A 19382-nucleotide genomic window follows, 5' to 3' on the forward strand; every position below is an offset into this window, starting at 1 on the left:
TAAAAACATTAAATTCCCAATTTAGGTGATTTCAAGGGGTCAAACTACCCCCCCCCTTCATCCCTGCACTTTCTCAGAGTAGAGGAAGAGTCATTAACTCCCATTCAAAACGACTGCTCTGTTGGGTTTGTGCCTTCAGCCAAAGCACCTAACCAGCTGTTAGGGTTCAGTTTCCTTTTCCCTAAAGCAGATACACATTGCTGCCGGGACAGAAAGTACATTGTTGTTACCCCCAAAACCACTTCCGCCTGCACCACGCCATTCAGCAGTTCTACTAGGCAGCATTCTACAGCTCAGAGCCCCCTCCACAGCTTGTAAACAACTAGGGAGCCCTACCCCCCACGCTTCTCTCTGGAATGCAGCCAAACTGATTAACTTGTCCGTCCTAGGGACTCGAAAGAAACTACATGGTCCAATAATCAGGAGGTTTCGCATCTACGGGCTGCTGTGTCCCCGATCAGCTTACAAACCCGAAGTCCTCTCCCCCCCCCCCCCTTCTCCCGTGACTTTTGACAGCGGTCCGGGAAGAGGAAGAGAAAGCCCCGCAGAGGGAACTTCTCCGGGCAGCGCGACACAGCCTGCGGGCTGGGCCCCGGGACAGAGCGGGCGGCCTCGGCAAGGGAATTTTTCAGACTGTCCCTCTCCTTGAGTTTTTAAATATTCATGGTCGGAAACTGTGAATAGATCTGGCATTTTATGAGGAGGAGCTTTTATCCTCATCAGAAAAAGGAGTCCCCTTCCTCTCTGCTGGCAACATTTGTCGTGAACCTCCTCCTTGCCGGGATCAAACCCAGCTCGGGTGGCCCAGGGTCAATACTGAGTTTTCTTTTGTTTTGCTTTTCATTTAAAAAAAAAAAAAGAAAAAGTCCCAGGGGAAAAATTTCTTCTTCCTCTTGAGGAGAAAAGAAACAAAGACAAAAAACAAAAACACAAAACAAACACACAACAAACTCAGACATTTCCTGAGATAAGAGGGACGGAAGGCCAGGGAGGGGCAGGAAGAAACAGAAACGCGGTGACACTCCGACTCGAGCGGGTTTCCAGGGGAATCGGGGCCTCAAGGGCAGGAAGAAGAAACTCGCCGGTGGCCGGGCGGGGACCGGGACCCAAGGACGCGCGAGCGGGGAGGACCGGGGCGGGGCGAAGCGGCCGGAGCCAGAAGCCGCCGCCGGGTGTCAGGGGGAAGTCTCCAGGGTCCTGGAGGGTGAAGGGGGGAGCAGCCCCCGGCGCCCAGGAGCCCGCCGGGCCCCGTGGGGACAGGAAGGCGGCAGGGGAGGTGGGAGAGCAGGCGGGGAGTGGGGCCTCGGGAAGAAGGCGCGCCGAGCTCAGCCGGGCGGAGGGGATGCTGCTGAAGCGATGGGGGGACCTGGGAACAGGGGTGCGGAGCCTGGATATTGAGGGTGCTTCGTCGAAGACGGGCGAGGGGCGAGGGGCGCGGGGAGGACAGAGGAAGGTGCGGCGGCTGGGGCAGAAAGTGAGGGCAGAGGTGGGGGTGCGAGGCGGGGAGCTGGATGAGGAGGCCGGAGGCAGCGGGGGTGAGAGAGGGCTCCCCCTGGGGGGGCCACCCGGGCGCCGGGAGCAGAGGCGAAGCGGGGGCCGAGGTGGGGCTGGGGCGGGGGATGCAGGTGATAGTGGAACTGGGTGGGGGACGGAGGCGCTGAGCAGAGGGGACAGGGACTCGAAGGTGGAAGATGGGGGCGTAGAGGAGGATGGAAATAACAGAGGCAATGAGGATGGAGAGTGAAGGAAGTGACAGGCGCTGAGGAGGGTGACGGGGGCGCCGGGCAGGGGTCACTCACCCGGTTCCGGCGCGTCCGCTCGCCGCCGCTGCTGTCGCCGTCTTGTGCTCGGGTTCGGGTCCAGGCAGGTCCGCAGCTCCACCCGGAGCCGCGCACTTTCGGTTTCCCTTCCTCGCAAACACTGGACGGGAGGAGGGGCGGGAGAAGGGGTGGGCGGGGAGAAAAGTCCGGACAGGCAGCAGCGAGGACAGGGAGGGGCCCTGGCACCGCCGGCTCCCGCGCCCTCACCCCCGGCAGGGGCGGGCAGGCGTCGCCCCAACCTCCCGCGGCGGCTCGGGCGGGCGCGGCTGAGGGGAGGGCACTGTGCGGGGCAGGTGAACAGCACCCCAGGCCGTTGCAAGCCTCAGCCTGCCCCAAAAGAGGGGGGACTCGGTGGGTTTCTTGGTGCGTGTGCAGCGCGACATGGCGGCAAGGCCAGGGAGCCCGGGCGGCTCAGTGTGCACAGAAAGGGGGTGGCGCTAGAGCGGCCTGGACAACTCTTAAGAGCCATTGGAGACTACATTTCCCAGGCGGCGCCGGGGCAACCGGAAGCGCCTCGAGTCCAGTGCGCAGGTGCAAAGCCCCCTCTGGTTATATAAGGGCGGTGCAGGAGCTTTTCCTTCTTTTGCTTCTGCTGCTCCTTCCTGATTTTCTTGGCTCGGACTGTGCTCTGTCTTCATCCGATGTCATCCCGCCCTGAGAACTTGGGTTTACTACTATGTGTGGTGAGTTCAGACCTGTTTTCTTTTCGAGATCTCGGTTTCTCCCTTTCCCTCTTCGCCGGCGCCCTTGCCCGTGGATCCTCCAGCTCTGACCCTAATAGGCCTTAGGGCCTTGGGGGAGATCAGAGCTGGAAAAACCCGCGCGCCCTGTATCTGGATCTGAGGAGTCCTTGGCTGGTGAAAATGATGACTACTTTTTTCCCCATCGGATCGACCATGCTGATATTTTTGGACATTTGCCAGTTAGTTCTGATACACCGGCCTCAAAAGGCCCGGCCATTTTCTTTTCCTACCGTGGGAAGATGGCGATTGATGCCCTCTCTTTGTTTTGCAGGCGAATGTGATCAGAAGGTACAGAATGGACCTTGAAGGGGTCGTTGCTGGGCCTCCAAGGGAACCCGGTGCAGACATCCAAGGCCTTCGGTAAGCATGTCTTCCGGCCTACTGTAGGGAACACGTGCCCTGAGGAGCCACTTCTTTGCTAGGCCATCTTGGAAATATTTAACGCTAGCTAATTCCTATACAGCACGTATTAGGTAGTTCTTAAAGTGCCCTGAATGCTTTGTTATAATTCTCCAAAAAGTGCCTATTAGAGAGCTTTGTTTCCTAAGAAACAGATCTAAGAGAATTAATTGCCCCAAATTGAATAAACTGTAAAGGTGAGGTAAGAAAGGTCAAAATCTGTAGAGAATTTATGCGTTTGAGCCAAATTGACTACAAATGCTTGGGAAGCAAAAACTCAATGGATTGAGAAAACGCTCCAGAGAATGGCAGTTTGAGCTTATTTTACACATTGGAGCAGTGACTTTGAACCTTTTATTCGTCTCATACCACACATAAACTAATTACTAAAATTTTGCGGCACACCAAAAAATACATTTTTTTTTGGCTGATCAGATAAAAAAAATTTTGGTATAATTTTGATTCATTCACACCAGATAGCTATTGTTGTGTTGGCTGGAGTCGATTCTTTTACTTGACAATCTAAGGGGAAAGAGGTCGGTGCCCCTGACTCAATAGTCAGGTATTGCATGTTTTAAAATTTTTTGGGGCACACTGATTGAAAGTCACTTCATTAGAGTCAAAGGAGGAGGCAGGAGAAAGCATAGCAGGGAAGTCTCTAGGATTGGATAAGAGGCAAAGTGGAGAAACACGTGAACATTTACAGCCCATAGAGATGGTGTGTGGGGGACAAAGTAACAGTGAAGAGTTCCTGTTCTATGTCTGTTGTCTGCGGTTGTCCTTCGAGGGATAGGAAAAGAAAATTACTCTATGACATTTCAAAAATGTGCTATCAGTGTGTAGCAACAGCTCACTAAGGGTAAAGAGTCACCTTGGTAAGGAAGCAATAAGCCTGGGATGTGGTTAGCCGCTAGGACCTGCCCAGTTAGGAACTTGTGATCAGACCATCCAGTGGTTACTTCTGTTCACAGACTGTGGCCCCTTTTATATTCATAAAGTGTGAATAGGCATAAATTTTTTAATGCCCTTTTCACACCTTTCAGATTTCATGCCTTCATGTGATTCTTGGTCATCAACCTTCTTGTGCACTTAAATTTACAAATGGGTGGATACGATGACATTTTTAAAAGGAAAGGCAAATGTCACATTCTGTTGACCTTAGCCACTCAAATTCTCAAGTCCAGGAATGATGCCTCTATAAACGCAGGACTTCTGTGGGGGAGACATGTTTTTCTCAAACCTTGCTCTTCAGAATGTCCCAGGTTTTTAGTGATAACACGTTACATTAAAATGCAACATCCTGACACTTGGTCAAAACCCTGTGCACAAAGGCCAACCATTTCCCCACAACTCTTGCCAGCCACGCTGGCCTGTATCAAATAAAAGCTCAGAGGGCAGGGGTGTCCATGTTAGCTGCTCTATTCTTATTGCCAGCAAATGGGACACAAGTGCTCAAGGAATGAATTTGTAAGTGTAGAAGCAGACCAACCACATCTTTTTCCTCATTCCGGGCTCTTTTCTGTAGTGGCCGAGAGTTTTGTACTGGCATGTATGATGACTGAACTTTTTTCCCCAACAGATCGACCATGTTGATCTAACTTCTCTAAGCCAGTTTCTGTCTGATATGCCAGCTTGATCAGCTCCTTAGCCCCTCATTTCCTTGGGCATCTAGCTGATTAGAGCTCATGTTCTGTGTTTTTTTCTCAGGTTTACCGTTGGCAGAAAACAGACTTTGCGTCGACCAGCATGAATCCAGGAGTGGGAAAGGATTGGGAAGTGACATGCCACATTTCTAAGTGCCCATGCCCATATGCAGAATGGAGGAGGTAGTGATAGCTTTTCTTTTAAATATGGGGCTATCCCCCTTGCGTTCTATTTTCTGTGACTCATGGCCATTGCAGGTGATGACGTAACTTTTTTCCCCATCAGATCGACCCTGTTGATCGAACTAAACTTTTAGCCAGTTTTTTGTCTGATGCATTGGCCCTGGAGAACTTCTATCCCTATGTGCTGCTTACACTAACAAACTACTTTCTGTGTAGGTTTTTTAAAGTGAGGATTGGGTTTGATCTGGGATTTCCCCCTCTTAGCATTCAGGTCATTTGTCTTAGTTTCATCTGTTAACTTGGTGCAGGTCCTGAGCCCTGTGTGTCACTGGGCAGAAAGGAAGTTGATAGCAGTCTGATCTTCCCCTTGGCTTGGCTCAGGCTCCCTATAACAGGTAAGGTCTCTGCAAATGGTGTTAATGAGTCATTAATAAAATGATTATTACATGTGCCCAGGGTAGATGGGTTTTGAGTTTGCCTGCTTGGGAGTAACCTGGGGACCCAGTTCCAAACTGGGGATATGAAACAGGAGGGGAGAATTAAGTCCTCAACAGAAGACTATTGACTTATTGGTACTACTAGGTCTTACAAGAAAAAAAATGTCTAAATTTAAAATGTTTGCTGTCTGTATAAATGCAATTTTTGCCGTTTTAAAGTTAGTACTTTACTACCCTTTAATAGCTAGACTGTTCTCCCACAAGACTGATCTTAAAGAATATTAGTAGTTCCTTAATGTCTGCTTACCTGTTTCATATTTAAATCCCCCTCTTTGTCTCTAAAGTATCTTGTATGCATTGCAATGGCGCTATTTATTTTAACATCGTAGTTAAAACATCCGGGCTTCAGTGAGGTGCAGAAGAGATAGGTCTCGAGATAGGAAATCTTGGTCTGGTAATTGAATATCCATTTAACCTAGTTCCTAAAGTTTTAACCAGATGCTCCCACATCCCCGACAAGTAGCACTTTTCTTCAGGATGCAGTACTGATTGTAATCTACCTTTTTTCTTTCTAAGGAGTTTCTCACCAGTGGAGTTGGAATACAAGGCCTCATGGAAAAGATTGACCCTGTATTTTCCTGAGAAAGCATCTTTAATTTTGTAGGCTTCCTATCTGGAGAAGGAAAATAAAAAAATCCTTGAAATCAGAATGCTCTTGGATTTGGTCATTGGGGATTAAGAAACACTAAACGCGTAATTAGTAACCAAATATCTACATGTAGACTGCAAACTCCGGGGGCGGAGGGTGGTTCCCAGCTCGGTGCTGCACAGTTGATGTATGAGATTAATAGCTGTGATTGGGGCTATGCTTGAACTCTACCTTATTTTTAAATTTAAGTTTTTTGTGTTTTGACTATGGGAAATTACAATGACACACGACTAATCTGATTTTATTTAGCTCTCCTCCCATATATGTATCTTCCTTGTTTCAGTCCCACCAAACACTTGACATTTGCCTCTTTGTCCTCTTGGCTAAGGGCTCCTGGGCAGATTGTTTATAAGGCCTATAAGCCTCAGTTTTTATATTTGAAAGGGGATGCATGATAATGGCTACTTAAGTTTTGAGATTATAGATTCATGTGCCTAGCCTAGGGCCTAGCAAAGCAGGGACACAATTCACAGCTTTAGCTTCAACCAGCTCTTGTCTGCAAATCTCCATGCATAAAAGACATAACATTACCTTCCTCTGAAGGTACTGTGAGGATCGAATGAGATACCAAAATGCTAACTGGCATAAGCCAAGTCGTCGGCGGCAGCCGTCCGTCTCGAGAGACGATGGTGTAGCTTCTTAAGAGTCTATCTGCACCGCCGAGAATGGCTGTGCAGTCCGACTCGGGAGTGACATGGTATCTGTCTCCTCCCGTGTTGAATCGACATCATGCGATGACGCTGAAGCTACAGAGCCTGGGCAGGGTAATATGGAGGGTCTGCTGTTGCCCATGCAGCAGACCCCCCCTCTCTTCGCAGCTGAAGGGTCCAAGGGAAAGACGGAGTCAATACAGCTTGGGTTCAGGTGCGCCGCAGGAGTTGCCGGTGTTGACTACAACGTCAAACCGCCTTAGGGACTCCGGCTCCGGATTTTCTGTCGGGGTTTACTCCCTTAGCCTTTCCCCTGAAGGGGTATGCCGCAAGGCAGCTGAGGTTTTTTGGAGTCAGAGTTTTCCTTCTCTGATGTACCCTGACTGGAAGATCGAACCAGCGACACTTAGCTCGCAGGCCGACGCTCAATCCACTGAGCTAAACCAGCCAGGGCACTTCTCTGATGTACCCTGACTGGAAGATCGAACCAGCGACACTTAGCTCGCAGGCCGACGCTCAATCCACTGAGCTAAACCAGCCAGGGCCCATAAGCCAAGTGCTCAATTAGTAATGGCTGTCTTCAGCATAAAGGAGTAACTAGTAGTACAGGCATCCGGAAGACATTACCCTGAGGGAGGGAAGCCAGTCTCAAAGTGTTACATACTTGACATTCTGGGAAAGATGAAACTAAAGGGAGACATGATCAGAGGTTGCCAGAAACTCAGATGGGTAAGGGATACGAATGAAGGAATAGCACAAGGAATTTGACAGGATAACATTGTGGTTACACATATATACATTTTTAAAAATTCAAAAAGCTGAACAAGTCAATTGTATGATAATGAAAACATCAGCACTGGACTCAGATCTGGGTTAGGATCTTGGCTCTGCCGCTTAACTGCTTCTTTAGAAGAATTGGGGTCCTGGCTCATGTGGCTCTGGATTGAGCGCTGGTCCCAGTCAGGGCACATGCCTGGGTTGCTGGCCAAGTCCCCAGTTGGGGGCACACGAGAGACAACCACACTGATTCTCCCTCTCTCCTTTCCCCTCTAAAAAGAAATAAAAATCTTAAAAAAAAAAAAAAAAGGATAAGGTACCTACTGTATAGGGGATATTTTGAAGAGTAAAGGAAAACCTACGAACTCAGCCTGAAGCAGTGCTTGTCAAATGCTATTTTTTGGTTTCTTTTCATCTGTCCCCTGCCCCTTTATTTTTTGCCACTTTTTAGATTTTGCCAAACTTCCAATGTGGTCCTCACAATTGCCAGGGAAGATGGAGCTGGGGTCCCTTCTAGGACTTGCAGCTCCAACCTGTGTCTGCAGGGGGCGCTGTGGGCACACATGTCTAGCCTGTGGGCCGTTTCCACCCTTGGGTAAGGCCTGGCAGGGCGTTGCAGATGGGTGAGCTTTTTAGATCCCGAAGCCAGCACTTCTGGGACCTACTACGGCAGCGGAGCCTGAGAGGGCGAATTCCCCAGGCCTGAAGCGTGGGCTGCTGAAGTGCGACCACTAGACTCACCACGCAACAAATGAACCAGGGACAAATGTATCCCCATCCTTTCAATCTAATACACCAGTAATCAATTTCCATTTTCCCACATTCCCTTCTGTCCCCATTAAGTCACTATAGTGAGGCAGCTACCACCAGCATGATGGGGGGCTTCCCGTTTTTAAAGGAAGCTTGAAATCCTTAAAACATTGGCAACTACTGACTCCAAGTCCATAAACTGTGAAGACTGAGCAGGGCATATGTGGACCTCATATGGCCAAGAGTCCAGCTTGAGACCTCTACAATTTCTGCACTCCTAGGTCAGATAAAACACATGATGCCCAGTTAAATTTGAATTTCCGATAAATAATTTTCAGTGCAAGTATGTCCCCGGCAATATTTGGAACACGGTTTTAATTATTTGCTGTTTACCTGAAATTCAGATTTCACTGGGCTGTGTTTTTATTTGCTAGAACTGGCAACCTCACTCTTGGGAACACTGGGATGAGACCCTGACTTGAGTTTTTCCTCCAAGGTTGTCTGGGAGGAAATTGGGGTTTATGGAGTTTCCCAATAGGTTACAAACTGGCTTTGAAGCTTGGGTGGGTGGATTTGGTCCCCGGATCAATTCCTCTGAAGGTCCCAATGTCATTTAATTGCAGATCTGTTTTAACTGTCTTTATCTGTTAGTTGTAGTAACAAACCATCTTGGGTTTATTTATATCTGTGGCTTCTTTTTTTAAAAAAGAGCGAAAAGGAGAACTCTGGATCTTCTCACTTGGCTGGCTCATTTAAGCAAATGGTCCTTTTGCTAAAACAAACTGGCACCACGGGGCCATGGGCTTGGGATGGGGGTGGTCCTAGTGGGTGACAGCATTTTTTGCTCTGCTGTTAATTAAAATGGTGGCGTGTGCCGACTGAGTCTTTGGTGTCGCTTTTGGCACAGGTTGACCCGATGTGTTTACAGCTAAAGGAGCTATACCTACTGAGTGTGGCGGTATTTATCACAGTATATGTTAGGCCACCTCCAACTTTTCACTATCCCTCTGTTTGATCAAGTCCAAACCACCTCACCAATCCCCATTTCTCCCTACTTGGGTCATCGTCATCACAACGGTAACAGCACCTGCCTTTTATTGAAAATTCCTACCAGACTCCATGCTAGGTTCTTTACATGTTATAAATAATTTATTCCTCACCTCAAACTTACAAGGGAGGTGATATTATCTCTGCTTTACAGATGAGGAAACTGAGGTCCAGACAGGAGAAGTGACTTACGTAGCCATATAGTTTGTAAGTGGCCATGCCAAAGTCTTCCGTTGCCCACTCCGACCCTCTGCCCATCCTCGTCCACCATGCTCAGCGTTCCTGCAGCACGGACCAACCACACCTACAGTTCCCAGTCCTGGCGTGGGAGCTTCGGCAGGAGATGAAAGGGGGGTGGAGAGTGAGGCTGAGCGATGCCTATAGTAAGAGTATGTTTAGTTTTGTAAGAAACTACCGAACTTGCACGTGACCCAAAGGCTGCACATGACTGTGTGGCCCACCCCTCCTTGGGAAACTCCACTTCTTCCTGGTGTCCAGGACACATTCTCTCTTTGTCCTTCTCTCATTTCAATACCTGCTCCAGCTGGGTTTTCTAACACCCACCTGCGAGGGCTGGTGTGCGGCTCTAGGTTCAGTCCTAGAGTGTCTTCTCACCCTGCTTCCTCTCACCTGCCTTCAGCCTCCATGATGGCTTTAGAGGTGGCCCTCATTCAGAAGAAAGGAAGGAAGAAAAGCTACCAAACTCCACAGTGCATTCCGACCAGCAATGTATGAGAGTCCCTGGTGCTCCACCTCCCGGCCAGCATTTGGTGGTATCAATGTTTCAGGTTCTGCCCATTCTAATTGGTGAGTAGTGGTATCTCGTTTTAATTTGCCTTTCCCTGGGGACATGACGTGGAACATCTCTTCATAAACTCATTTGCCATCTGTATGTTTTCTGTATTTTCTAACTTTCTTCAATGTTTATATAATTCAAAACCATGATAGAGCCCTGACTGGTGTGGCTCAGTGGTTTGGGCATCGTCCCACAACCCAAAAGGTCGCCAGTCCGTTCCCGGTCAGAGAACATGCTTGGGTTGCAGGTTTGGTTCTGGTCAGGGCACACACAGAAGGCAACCAGTTGATGTTTCTCTCTCACAATGATGTTTCTCTCCCTCTCTCTCTCCTTCCCTTGACCTCTCTTTAAAAATAAATAAAAAAATATTTTTAAAAACACAAAAAAGAAAGAAAAAGAAAACTACCCCTACAGGAGCACTGGATTATTTAATGATTTATCATTCTGAATCTCTAAATAGCAGCGCCCGGTGGTTTAGCAGGAGTGTAAATCCAGGTGATGAATGTAAACCACTAAAAAGATGGCTAGTATGTGGCACATACGCACACAATAATCTCTATCATTTTTATTTCTAAGCTTTAGCTTTCTTAGGGGTAAAAATGTAACTTATGATCTCTACCTCACAGTGTTGGGAGGATAAAAGAAACTGGTTTGAGATTTTCAAGTCCTGTGCGGATATTAGTCAGTGTTCCTGGCTCTGCCATTTTACTAGCTGGGTGACTTTGGACAAGTTACTTAACCTCTCTGTGCCCATTTCCTCATAGAAAAATGGGATAATGCTAATTGTACCGACTTCATAGGGTGGTTGTAAGGACTATGTGCAACGACGAATGTAAACTTCTTAACACAAGGCCTGGCACATAAACATTAATCATGGTGATTGTTTTAATTATAAAATGGATTTTGGAGTTCTTAACTCGGGGTGCAAAATGTGGCATGCCAGGCATCGTCTACATTTGTTCCCAATGATCCTCGCCTCTGGGTATTCACACCCTTTTCTAATTCCCTCCTCTTGAGTGTGACTTGATTCTAACGAATGGACTATGGCAAAAGTGATGGAATGTCACTTCTGAGACTAGGTTACGGAAAGACAGTGACTTCAGACTAGGAGGAATTTTCCTTGTCTGGAACTCCAATTCCCAGACTCTCTCTGCTGGGAGGGAAATTGATCTGGAAAGTTAACCATGCAGAGAGGGCCAGGACCCAGGCTCTACCCTGAACTCTATCACTTACCAGTGGAGCCAGCTAGACATTTGGCAGGAAATGGTGAAAAACAACGTTTTCCTGTGTATCTAAGAGTATGCACTCTGGGTTTGGGTGGCGTCCAAAAGCAGCATCTTATCTCTTCTCTCCGACTGTGACTAGCCACACAAGAAGTCACCCAGTTACCCATTGCCCACTGAGTCAGCTCTGTCCGTAAAAAACATATTATTTAAGATATAACACACACAAAGGCAAGAGGGAGGCAGCGGGAGGAGTGGCTAAGTCACCATATTGGTCATCAGGGGATCTGGGTTTCAGGCCCGGCTTAGGCACTAACTTATGCAGCCACCTTCATTTATAAAAACTGACCAGTTTTCTACTACGTGGCAAGTACTTTCTAATTATGTGGCCTTAGACAAGCAACTGTATACCTCTGAGTCTTGTACAGACTTGGAAAAACATCATGAATAGTATTTATTTGTGGTAGACACTGCAGGTTCCGTACCCTTCCTTACTGGCAGAGCCTGTCTCTCATGACAGAGACAGATGAAGCCTGACGCTCACCTGTCCAGCCTCCTTCGCATTAAGGCATGTGACCTACTTCTGACCAATGAGATGCAAGGGAAACCTGACCAGGAGGCTTCTGTATGAGGTGCCCATGGAATCTTTTCACAGGATTATCAATAATAATGTGATTTCATGCAGCTCTTAGATGCTGGAGGTGGCCCACAGAAAGACCCAGAAAATCCAAGGCATCTGTGCTGCTGTCTAGGTTAGAACAGTGATTCTCAGCCTTTATGTGGGGACCTTGTTAAAATGCAGATCTTGCTTCAGTGGGGCCCAAGATTCTTCTGCATTTCTAGTGATAAAGTTAATTCGTATAGCAAGACACAAACAGGAGGCTGCCTTTGTCACAAACCTAAACCTAAATCAACCTACACTTCCGGCAAACACCTACCTGTCAAGCAGACATAACATAACATCAGTCATAATGCTCTGACTCAGCATTAGCCAGCTTATCTTACCCCGGAAAACAAGACCAGCAAGCCAGTCATGTTCTGTTTCATGTGGCCTCTTCTGAGTCTCTATTAAGCTCGCTCTCACCCCAAGTCCCTTGGGAACGGTGCCCACGGCTCTGTGAGGCACTGTGCGCCCCAACCCTGGATTATTTCCCTTTGCCGGAGCTGCCGGTTCTTGGATAGCAGGGCGCCACGTGCTTTTGAACACAAATAAGAGAGAAGCCAATTATATGTCTGGGGGCGGGGGTGTGGGGGCTGGGTGTCATTCAGCCATTCAACAACTTCTGCAAGGACTCAGGTTCTCTCCAGGTTTTCTCTCCATCATCCTGGGTGGTCGGGTGTTTAGTCCTCCAGCTTGTTGCTTCAAGGTCATGAGGCAGCTCCAGGGGCCACACCCAGACACTGCTGAACTTTCAGAGGAAGAGGAGAGCATCCTCTCCCATGCATCTCTCTATTGGTGAGAAAGTCCTCCCAGGAGCCCCCTGCCCCGTTTCCCATCCAGGGGTGTTGATATGCACAATCCAGAGGTACCATTTTCACGGACTTAACTGAAATACTGCCTCAGAGGCTCCCAGTGGTCTTCTCCTTACGTCTCATTGGCCAGACGTGCTCAAGTCGAAACCAGTCATTGACAAGGGGAGAATGGCTGTGATTGGCTTAGACCTGCAGCTCCCCGAGGGAGGTCCCTGGACTAGCTGCACCTGCATCCCCTGGGAACCTCGTTAGAAATGCAAATTCTTGGGCTCCACCCCAGACCTACTGAATTAGAAAGCCTAGGGGTGAGGCTCAGCTTTGTTTCCACGAAGCCTCCTGGTGATACCGATACCCACTGGAGTCAGTCCTGGTTGCACATCGGAGTCATCTGGGCAACTCTTAAAATTAGCACTAGATAGAAATCAGAGTAGGGTTTACCCAGAGGTGGGAGGGAGTGTAGGCCTTGAAGCAGTGGGACCAGCTAGTCTGGGTTGGCCCAGGACTTCCTCGGTTTTAGTACTGAAAGTCTCATGTCCTGGAAAAGCCCCTCACGCCTGAACAAACTGGGATGGTTCATCACCCTACCTTGAAGGGGCAAGAGAGAACTTTCTGGGTTGCTAGAAATGGTCTCTGTCGTTATCTGGGTGCTGGTTACATGGGTGTGTATATGTGTAAAAAATAGCAAGCTTACTATCTAAAGTTAGTGTACTTTACAAAATGTATGTAATACTGTAAAAAAAAAAAAAAAAAATGCTGTCCAGATCGTTTTCCAGATCAATTGGATCAAAATCTCGGCAGAGGGTCCCAGGCACTGGTATTAGGAAAAACTCTTTCCAGGGGATTCTAATGTCCAGCCAGTGTCCAAATAACCAGAAATCTCATTAAAATGAAGATTCTGGTTTAGCAAGCTGGGTGAAGTCTGAGATTCTGCATTTCCTACAAGCTCTCAGGGGATGCTGAGGGTGGACCATGCTCTGAGCAGCGAGGGTCAAGCCTCATCAAGATTTACCATGCAGCACTACCAGAAATAGGCAAGTTATGGGAGCAACCTAGAAAGCCATCAATAGATGAATGAATAAAGAGGACATGGTATACAAAAATGATGGAATATCATTCAGCAATTAAAAAGAATGAAATCTTGCCATTTGTGACAACCTAGAGGGTATTGTGCTGAGTGAAAGAAGTCAGACAAAGACAAATATCATATGCTCTCACTTACATGTGGAATAAAACAAAACAAAACAAATGAATAAACATAACATAGATATAAACAACCAGCTGATGGTTGTCAAAGGGGAGGGGATGAGGATAGTAAAAAAATAAATATTAAAAATTAATAAAAATTAAGAAGCTGCGCATTGCTAAGTTAACTCTTAAGACCAAAAAGGTTAAGATTAAGTGAAATCTTCAAACCCAACTAGGAACGAGTCTCAGCTGCTTCTGTTTCCTCAGACGCTCAGAGAGCAGGTGAGGGGGCACCACCTTCCACTGAATTAGGCATCCAAGTTTTTTTTTTTAATATTCTGGGTCTGGGGGCAGGGGGAGGTGGTACTCCCCTGGAGTATCTTGGTGCTGTTATCAAGGAAGGAAGGAAGCTGGTGGAAGGGTGGGCGATGGGTGAGCTGTGGGACAGCCAACTCCTGTGGCATTCAAGAAGCCAATGTTTGGGGTGGGGTGAGGAAAAACACGAGCACACACGTGGGCAACCACACAAGGCGGAAGCTCGGACAGCTCTTTCCAACATCCTGGGCCCAGCCAAGTTAAGCCTGAGGACCCCAGTCTGGGCTCAGACTTGGAGAAGCCAAGTGTGTCTTCCAGAGGAGCCCTGTGCCTCAGCTCTGCAGACGCCCTGGAGGCTGATAGGGGGCTGCCAGCTGCTTTAATTACCCAGATGGGAAGTTGGCAAAAGGAGCCCAGTCTTGGGCAGAGATTAATGACTCCATTATCTTCCTGGGCAATCATCCCATGTGGGCCACAGTCTGGAATGCAGATATAAGGTGTAAATAAAGTCCCTGTTCTGAGGGAGCACAGTTTTCATTGTCTCCAGATGGGAATTTGCCCCCAGAAACCCTTGGCTCAAATCCGGGAGGTATCTTTGTTTGGCAGAACGACCTGCTCTGTTTGGGGGCATGTGACAGACCTCTTGAGGGGCTGGGCAGAGACTGGGGGGGGGGGCAAAAAAAAAGTACTGTTCTTTCTCTTAAACTTTTAAGTAATATATACTTGTAAACAACTTAAACTAGAAAACTGCGTGTAAGGTAACACTCCACTCCCCGAAGGTAACGGTTATTAACAGTTTGGTGTGTATTCTTCCAAAGTATCTTCTTGTTGTTCTTTGTTGTTTTTCTTTTGATTCATTTTTTTTTTTCAGCTTTATTGAGGTAAAATTGAAGTGCACCATATGGAGCATGTTTGAAGTGTATAATTAGATTAGTTTCGATATATGTATACACCCATGAAACCTCCACCACAATTAATATAGTGAAAGGGTTTAGTCAAAGAACATGTATAAATGACTCATGGACATGGACAATGGGGAGGGATATGATTGAGGGAGAAGGGGTGGGCTGGGTGAGGGGGAGCAATGGGGAAAAACGGGACAACTGTAATTGAAAAAAAATAATTTTTTTGTAAAAAATAAAATAAAAAAGATAGTGAACATACCCAGACACACCCCAAATCTACCACCCAGCCCTGAGCCCTTTTGCAATCCCCTCTCCCTCCCCACCCCCCACCGATCTAATTCTGTCAATATAAATTAGTTCCCATCTTCTATAATGTATATAAATGGGATGCTACAGTATGTACTCATTTTGGGGGTGGTGGATATTGGCTTCTTTGACTCAGCATAATGATTTTGAGATCCACCCATGTATCAGGTATCAATAATTTGTTCCTTTTTTTTTTTTTTTTTTTTTTGTATTGCTGAGTAGTATCCCTTTGCATGGGTGTATCACCATTTGTTTATCCATTCATTTATTGGTGGACTTTTTAGGTTGTCGCTAGTTTCCGGTGATTGCAAATAAAGCTGTTCTGAACGTTCGTGTGTCTAAGTCTCTGTGGGACAGATTTTTTAGTTTCTCTTGCGTAAATGCCTAAGCGTGGAGTGGCTGGGTCGTGTCATGCGGTACGTACATGTTTACCTTTGCCAGACACTGCCAGACCATGTTCTGAAGTGGTTTACCACTGTTTGAATCCCCTCCCCAGCAGAATGAGAATTCCTATTGCTCCACATTCTTGCCAGCACTTGTTGCGATCGGTCTTTCTAATTTTAGACATCCTAATGGATGGGTAGTGGTATCTCATTGTGATTTTTAGCTTGTATTTTTCTAGCACCTAATGATATTGAGTATCATTTTATGTGCAATTATTAGCTCTTCGTGGACATCCTTTGGTGAAGTGCTCGGGAGCAGGGGGTGGAAGGCAGTTTTAGAGCTGCTAATGCTGGGGTCTCTGTGAGACGTCCAAGCGCAGATGTTGAGGGGGCAGTTGGAGATCGGAGTCCAGCCTTCAGAGAAGTCCAGGGCAGAGATGTCAGTTTAGGGGCTGTGAGTGCAAAGGTATTTAGAATGGCCAAGATCACGCAAGGAGAGAAGAAGCCCAGGTCCGAGTTCTGGGGCTCTTGATTAAGCAGAAGCCAGAAGATAGGAAGATTCAAGGAGGCTAAGAAGTGACTAGTGAAGCAGAAGAAAGAGAAGAAAGTGTTGAAAGGCACGTGGCGCTGTCACGGCTGGCCTCCAAGACGGCCCATCAAGAACCACCCTACTTACCCTTGAGTGGCCCCTCCCACCTGCATGCTGGGCTGGCCCTGTGTAACCAATGGGGTGTAGCAGCAGAAGTGACAGGCCTGGCTTCTGGACTAGGTCCTAAGAAGCCCTGCAGCTTTCACCTTGACTTTTGAAACACTGCTCTGGGATAATGAGCCAGCTGCCACTGAAGAAGTTCGGTTACTGCCATGATGTGAGGAAGCCCAAGCTAGCTATGTGGAAAGACTACATGGAGAGAAGAAGGTGGCCAGCTAGTCCCGGGCTATTCCAGCCATCTCAGTTGGGGCAGCTGACAAGTGAGTGAAAAAGCCACTTTGGACGTCCAGCTCAATGAACCCTTGAGATGATTTCAGCCTCAGCTGCTTTCTGCCTGCAATGCATGACAGACCCCTAAGCAACAGCCTCAAGCTGAGACCAGTCAACCCATGGAAATATGAGGGATAATAATAAATTGCTGTTTAAACCTCTCAGTTCTGGGGTGCTTTATTATGCAGCGATAGATAACAGAGACAAATGTGAATCGGAAAGGGAGACTGACCAGCACCCCACTGCCCACACCCAGACCCACACCGAGCGGGGGGGCCCAAGCTCAGCTGGACAGCTCTCTGCATTCTGATGGCCTGCCCCACTCCCTGCTAAGAGAAGAATAAGCTTCTCTTTGTGCTCACAGTTGTGGCACCTGCCAGGAGCCCCACAGCCCCCAGGGCCCTTGCAAAAGGACAGCAAGGGAGATTCTTCTGGGAACTGGGTCACCGTTACTTGGAGGCTTCAAACCTGGAATAACAGAGAGAAACCAGATAAAGGAGGTGGGAAACTACAGGAGGGGGCTGGGCTTTGTCATGGGGACGTCTCAGGGACGTGCCATGGTCAGGGGTGGCTGCCTGCACCCACTTGATGCTTACTTACATCAGTAGACCCCTCCTCTCGATCTCTCTCTCTTGCCCTCTTTCTTTTCTTTCTTCTTTTCTCTTTCTTGATAGTTAAAACGTTGGTAAATCAAATATATATCTATATATCTATATCTATATCTATAGATATATCCCTTCTATCTTTCTACCCTTCCTTCCTTCTCCTTTTACTTATGAAAAAATATTACTGGCTTTGCATTTATAATAGTGATATATTTTCTTTTTCTTCTTCTTAAAAATACATTTTTTAAAGCAGTTTTTGATTCTCATTAAAACTGAGGAGAAATCACAGAGAGTTCCATATATCCTCTGCACCCCCACCCCCCCACAGAGCGGAACATTTGTTACAATCGAACCTACGTGGACACATCCTCCCTCAAGGTCGGTAGTTTTCATTTAGGTTCCCTCCAGTGTTGTGCATTCTAAGGGTTCGGACAATGGATAATGATGGATATGAATCATCATAATAGCACACGGAGGCGTTGCACTGCCTGGAAAAGCTCCTCTGCTCCAGCTCTTCATCCCTTCTTCCCCCTGGAAACCACAGGTCTTTTTACCGTCTCCGCGATTTTGTTTTTTCCAGAATGTCTTACAGTTGGAATTGTGCAGTGTGTGGCCTTTTCAGATTGGATTCTTTCACTTCCTAATACTCATTTAAGATTCTTCCACCTGTTTGCATGGCTTGATAGCTCATTTCTCTTTAGTGCTGAATGGTAGTCCTTTGTCCGGATGTACCCCAGTTTAGCCATTCACTTAGGTACGTCTTGGTTGCTTCCAAGTTTTGGCAACTGTGAATAAAGGTATAAACGTCGTGTGCAAGTCTTTGTATGGACATAAGTTTTCAACTCATTTGGGTGAATATCAAGAAGCGTGATTGCTGGACGTTATCGTAGTTTATTTAGTTTTGTAGAAAACTGCCCAGTTGTTCTCCAAAGCGGCTGTACCATTCTGCATTCCCACCAGCGATGAGTGAGAGTCGTTGCTCCACCTCCTTTGTCAGCATTGGCTGTTGTCAGCGTTCTGGGTTTTGGCGGTTCTCATACACGTGCGGTGGCATCTCATTATTTTAATTTGCATTTTCCCTGAAGATGTATGATGGGGAGCACCTCTTCTTATGCTTATTTGCCGTTTGTGTATCTTCTTTGGGGAGGTGTCTGTGTAGGTCTTTGGCCCATTTTTATCTTGGGGTGTTTGTTTTCTTGTTGAGTTTTAAGAGTTCTTTGTATAGTTTGAATAAACGTCCGTTATCAGAGGTGTCTTTTGCAAATACTTTCTTGCCGATTGTGGTTTGTCTACTCTTTCCCTGTGTGATGCAGGTTTGTAACAAGTAAATCATTTTAAAGTTACAAAATGAGTCAATTTGAAGAGAAATATTCAGGAAATGACAGTCAAGGTGGTAGGAATACAGCAAAAACAAAAACAAAAAATGGGGAGCAGGGAAAGAAGGTGTATACAAGAAACTCAGGTATGGCTAATCTTGAGTCTGGTACACAGCTTGGCTCTCAGCCTCCTTACTTGGCAATCATTATGGTTATTATTATTATTTTTAATAGTATTGGCACATATGGTTGGTGTTATTGCTATTATAATTATGGGTATTGTGCCCTGGCGCAGAGGCTCAGTTGGTTCGAGCACTGCACCAGGGGGTTGCAGGTTGGATTCTGGTCAGGGCACATAGCAACCGATCCCTCTCCCATCAATGTTTCTCTCTCTCCCTTCCCCACTCTCTGAAATTAATAAAATATGAATCTTTGGGTGAGGACTTTTTAAAAATCGTACTTATGGAATAGTGACTATTATTGTTATTGTTATAACGATACATTATTGTTTTATATTATATATTGCTTCGATGAACTTCTTTCTGAGTCGCCTCAATTTCCCTGAAACCTGGGGAAACCCTGCCAAGTTGCTGCGGTTACTTACCACTATTATCTTGATATTTCACCTCCACTAGCTGTGCGAAGTTTGGATGGGAGGAATGGAGGTGGATACCAGTTCCGTGACAGGTAGGGGAGGGGTCCGGCGGGGAGCTTCCGCCCCAATACGGGGCGGACCGC

The 19382-nt window shown here is 47.1% G+C and overlaps 1 long non-coding RNA gene and 3 other non-coding genes across 4 annotated transcripts; all 4 read left to right on the forward strand.

Moving 5' to 3' along the window:
- Positions 1 to 2334: 2334 nt before the first annotated feature.
- Positions 2335 to 5935, forward strand: LOC150003679 (uncharacterized). The gene is made up of 5 exons (XR_016512792.1): positions 2335 to 2503; positions 2835 to 2923; positions 4670 to 4788; positions 5097 to 5183; positions 5802 to 5935. It is a non-coding gene; the product is annotated as an uncharacterized LOC150003679 (long non-coding RNA).
- Positions 2674 to 2762, forward strand: LOC150003680 (small nucleolar SNORD12/SNORD106). The gene has a single exon (XR_016512906.1). It is a non-coding gene; the product is annotated as a small nucleolar SNORD12/SNORD106 (small nucleolar RNA).
- Positions 4504 to 4594, forward strand: LOC150003681 (small nucleolar SNORD12/SNORD106). Its single transcript, XR_016512905.1, has one exon. It is a non-coding gene; the product is annotated as a small nucleolar SNORD12/SNORD106 (small nucleolar RNA).
- Positions 4854 to 4947, forward strand: LOC150003682 (small nucleolar SNORD12/SNORD106). Its single transcript, XR_016512904.1, has one exon. It is a non-coding gene; the product is annotated as a small nucleolar SNORD12/SNORD106 (small nucleolar RNA).
- Positions 5936 to 19382: the final 13447 nt, after the last annotated feature.

This window comes from Furipterus horrens, unplaced genomic scaffold, assembly GCF_987537825.1.
Source record: "Furipterus horrens unplaced genomic scaffold, mFurHor1.1.pri manual_scaffold_8, whole genome shotgun sequence".
In the NCBI taxonomy this organism is placed as follows: domain Eukaryota; kingdom Metazoa; phylum Chordata; class Mammalia; order Chiroptera; family Furipteridae; genus Furipterus; species Furipterus horrens.